The 5,199-nt window shown below is 40.8% G+C and overlaps 1 pseudogene; it reads right to left on the reverse strand.

The window, feature by feature from the left end:
* Positions 1 to 456: 456 nt before the first annotated feature.
* On the reverse strand, positions 457 to 2,185 carry LOC147976337 (uncharacterized; annotated as a pseudogene).
* Positions 2,186 to 5,199: the final 3,014 nt, after the last annotated feature.

Here is a 5,199-nt window from a genome sequence, read left to right on the forward strand (position 1 = left end):
GAATCCTAAGGACTCGACAAGCATGACTTTGTCCATGTGTCGATCCTTTGAGATTGCAATCTTACCTAGATCCAATACCTTGCTTTTGCCTTTGTCAGCGTAGGTGATATGCTTCATATGTGATGGAGATAAAGCAGTGTCCATCAATAAGCTCCTGTCACCAGTCATGTGATTTGTACATCCACTATCGAGGACCCACCCAATGGCTTTGGGTGGATCATCCTGTAGATGAATTAATGCAACTTACGAACTCATATACTTCACCAATGAAGAATATGTTATCAATTTCACCAGATCAATTTCATCAAGCAATAAAACAGGTAAAGCAGAATGAGGACGTGAGAAATGAAAATTCATTTCTTCATGATTAGCTTGCGTCCTTTCAAGCATATTCAGGTCTCCAGCAAATTCTTTAGACGATTAAGTTCGTCTGGAGACCTGACCATGCATAAGAGATTAGTTCTTTTTCTTCACCACCCATATCTGAAGGGGTGGCAAAGAGTTCATCATTCTGTGAGCTCCATAAGAGAAAGGTGGCATAGATGCCAATCCACTTCGTTTCACATAAGAGTGGTTAGGGTAAGCATAAGAGTAAGCAGAGAAATTCTTCGAGGACTTATGAACATAATGATTTGAAGAATAATGCACATATCCATAATCCTTAGATCTTCCCTGCGAAACAGACGGGTTAGCACGATGATGTTCATATGAGGACTTTGATCCTTTTGAGGAATATGATCCATGTGAGGAGTTTGGTCCGTATGAGGACTTGGATCCATATGAAGAATTTGGTCCATATGAAGAATTTGATCTGGGGTTCCTATTCTTCACAGGTGGCGTCATGATGATATTCACCTGAAGATTTTCAAGGCATCTTTTGGGAACCCAGATTTTCTTCATAGGAGGACCGTTCCTGCAGTTAGTGCCAACATATCTAGCAAATACTTCACCATTCTGATTTTTGAACAGTTTATAGTTAGAGTCAATGGACTCATCAGAAGATTATGAAGATTCACATGTAAAGCCAGATAAAGTAGATGGATCCACTGAAGGTCCCTTTGCAGCAACCCATGAGGTTTTGGGATACTGCTCAGGTTTCGAGTAGGTCCCATCATCATTGATTTTCCTCTCAACGGCAATACCCTCTTTCCTAGGGTTCCTGTTGAGGATCTTCTTTTTAAGCACGTCACAAAGAGCCTGATGCCCTTTGAGGCTTTTGTACATGCATGTCATATACAATTCCTTCAGCTCTGCATCATTAGTGATACTAGCAATGTCCTCAGATGAGGAATTAGTGATAGCAGAGTCAGTTGAAGAATTTGCAGCAATGGAAGTATTTGAGCATTCGGGTGAAGAATTAGCAGTTTCATGTTCAATGCACTTCAAACATGGAGGAACGAATTCATCCTGAGTAGCGCTGATCTGTTGAGCAAGTGATGAATCACGCTCCTTCTGAAGATCTTCATAACTCACTCTTAACTGCTCAAGATCTTGCTTTCTTTGAAGAAATTCGTAAGAAAGCTTCTCATGATCAGATAAGAGTGTTATGATCACTTTGAAGGGTGTCAAACTTAGACTGAAGTCTCTGAAGACTATCAGCCAAAGCTTTCGACTGATCCATTTCTCCACCCAGCATATCATCACTTTTATCCAGCATGTATTGAACTTTTTCCAAAGCTCTTTGTTGTTTAGTGGCAAGGGAAGAAAGTTTGACATAAATGGGCCCAAATTCATCACCAGATTCATCATCACTTGACTCAGATAAGTAGCAGTCAGTTACCTTGGCACCTTTTGCCATAAGGCATGGTGCAGAGGATGATGACTCTGGATTGAAAGTCATAGCCTTGCGTGATTCCATGAATTCTTTGAACCAGGGATCATGATGAGATCGATGACCTTCATAGACCTCAGAGAGTCGGTCCCAGATGAGTTTTGCATGGCTGAGATGCATAACATTCCTGAACTGATTTTGTGACAAGCTAGAGCAGATGATGTCCTTTGCCGTGAGGTTGAGAAGTGTGTATTTGCGAATATCATCAGCCTCCGCCATCTTGCATAGGTCAGTAAGACCAACCTCGGTGACGGTCCAGAGTTCGCTGTTCATCGCCATGAGGCGCTTCTTCATCATGGCCTTCCACTTGGGATAAGCATGACCGTCAAAGATGGGGCAAGTCACAGTCTTCATTCATGTGGTCGACATAACTAAAACTCCAGGTGGTTAAACCAAAATCACACAGAACAAGGGAGTACCTTGCTCTGATACCAATTGAAAGTGTGTTATATTGACTAGAGGGTTGGGTGAATAGGCGATTTTTATGAATTCTTCATTAAGGAATTTGCGGGTAAGGAAATTCATGAGTGAAGAACTACTCGCAGCGGAATAAGTACTCAGAAGTAAACATAACAGTGCATGAGCATGGTCTTCATGATGAAATGAAAACAAGTACAGAGTACAGAAAGCATAAACACAAGATAACACAGGATAAGACAAACAGACTAAAGAAATTGAACTGAGGAAATAGAGAAAGTCTTCAGTCAAAGTCTTCAAACAGATAAGAACAAGCACACAACACAGAAATGAGGAAATGGAAGGGTTGAGGAAATGGAACCGGTTAGCTTGGTGAAGACAATGATTTGGTAGACCAGTTCCAACTACTGTGACAGTTGTACGTCTGGTTAGGGCGGCTAGGTATTTAAACCTGAGGACGCACAGTCCCGAACACCCAGTCCTGAACACGCAGCTCAGGACACTCAGTCCTCATCGTATTCCCCTTGAGCTAAGGTCACACAGACCTCGCCCAATCACTCGTGGTAAGTCTTCAGGTGACTTCCAAACCTTCACAGACTTGGTCACTCGGCGATCCACAATTTCTCTTGGATGCTCTAGACCATGACGCCTAACTGTATGGAAGATGCATAGTCTTCAAAGGTAACAAGCGTCGGATCCACGCAGGATCAATCTCTTTAGTGATGCTCAATCACTTGGGGTTTGTAGGTGTTTGGATTTGGGTTTTCCTCACTTGATGATTTTCACTCAAAGTCCTCGGAGGATGGGATGCTCTCAAATGACAAGTGTCAGTTTCTCTCGGAGTAGCCAACCAACTAGTGGTTGTACGGGGTGGCTATTTATAGCCTAGGGAGCAGCCCGACATGATAAGACATAAATGCCCTTCAATGATATGACCGTTAGGTGGGTAGATATTTTGGGACAGCTGGCGCATAGCACAGCAACGGTCGGAATTTTGAGTATCAAATTCCTCAGGGCTATCATGTTCCTCACTGTGTAGGCAATCCGCACTGGCGAATTCCTAACTCCTCAGTCAGAACAAATTCCTCAGAGACCAGAAGAACTTTGTCTCTGTCACTGAAGAAATTGACTGAGTTGTGTGAGATTTCGAATGGCTTCACTCGAAGGGATTGGTAGGTGTAGGATTTGAGTTGAGCGTCACTTGAAAAATTTTCCTTAGTATTTCCTCGACCCCCTTTAACAGTACAGTGTTTCCTATGACTCAAGAAAGAGAAAATGAAACTACAAAAACAAAAGTCTTCATGCTTCATGTTCCTCGAATGAATACCAAGTCTTCAGGATTGCACCAATTTCTTCATCTTCAAAGTCTTCAGAAATCCATAGTCTTCAGTCGAAGAACTTCATTTTTAGGGGTCGACTATCTCTGTAAATATCAAACTCCTCATAGACTTATGGACCTGTGTACACTCATAAACACATTAGTCCCTTAACCTATAAGTCTTCAATACACCAAAATCACTAAGGGGCACTAGATGCACTTACAACAAGGTTGAATGCAAGAGAGGAAAGCATGAACAGATACTTGTTACCGAGATAGCATTTTTAAGGATGCAGAAGATGCCAATTGAAGGTATTAGATAGTAGTTCATTGAACATCCTATCTTGACTCCAATAAGCACATGATGACACCACCTTCCTTGTGAGTGAGTCGAGCATCCAATGTATCTCCAATTGTTCCTAGAACAACAACACAAACAAAATGGTACCCAAACTCATTGGGACCAAAGAGTTAGAGAACCAACAATACATAGGACAAACTCCACATGAATATGTGCATATAGATATGAAAATGAATGTCATGCACATCTCATCCAATTTGAGACTTGGTGGAGTTTCCCCTATATATTGGGTCAAAGAAAGAAAGCATGCCAAATAGACTACATGAAGTTAATATGCATGCTCAAGACTCTCAAGAACCGATACCAATTGACAAAGAAATACCAAGTGAAGAAAAGATACCAAATGAATAGATCATAGCTTGGAGGATATCAACTGAAAGATACATCAAGGAATGAGATGTCCATTGATACACGCGAAAAGAAAGATGTCAAAGTCCCAAAAGAGAGAATGGTTCCAAACAAACCAAGTGCTCTACAAAGTTTCATGGTGGCACAAAGTACCAAAAATAAACTGTTTGCATTCCATCAACACACACTTGATAAGGATCACGATGTGAGCGTTCTAAGAAAAAGAATAGCTCCCCCAAGCATTGTGCATTATAGAGAATTTGCATTTGAATACAAAAGGCACAAGATAGGATCACCACTTTCACTATATGTATACAAACACTAGACAAGTCCAAGGAAATAACAAGATCCACAAGTGGTATGGAATACAATGGGAGTTGACACAATCCTAGGCAAGAGATAAGGCAAATAAAAGCAAAGGCCAATGTAAAGATGATCAATAATTTCTACCACACAAATGATTGCCAACTGTCAAGAGACAAGAAGTAGTTGGATATGATTCCCGGTGGTAGATTTCAAAGATATCCATCATCATCTTCACACCAAATACAAAAGCAAATTGCAACTTGTAGAGCTAACATGCCACCTAGGAACAAGATAATTTGCAATATCAATTCTAGGTGACAATATCTCAAATGTACACATTTTCTAGGCTAGTAATTTGCACATAGCACATTACTCCCCCATAATGTGATACCAAATAAAACTTCACAAGAGGCAATAAGAACCCAACAAGAGATAATTAATGGACTATTTAGAATTTGAATTTCTCATGAGAAGACATACAACATAGCGACTAGATAAACTTGTAATATCAATACTAGATGGTATTCCTCATGTACACACATTTATAGGATTGTGAGGTGCACAAGGCACATCACTCCCCCACAATGGGATATTACATTAATCTCTCACAAGAGCCAA

The sequence above is a fragment of the Triticum urartu genome, chromosome 4A (assembly GCF_056163025.1).
Source record: "Triticum urartu cultivar PI428250 chromosome 4A, HENAU_Tu73, whole genome shotgun sequence".
NCBI classification, from domain to species: Eukaryota; Viridiplantae; Streptophyta; class Magnoliopsida; order Poales; family Poaceae; genus Triticum; species Triticum urartu.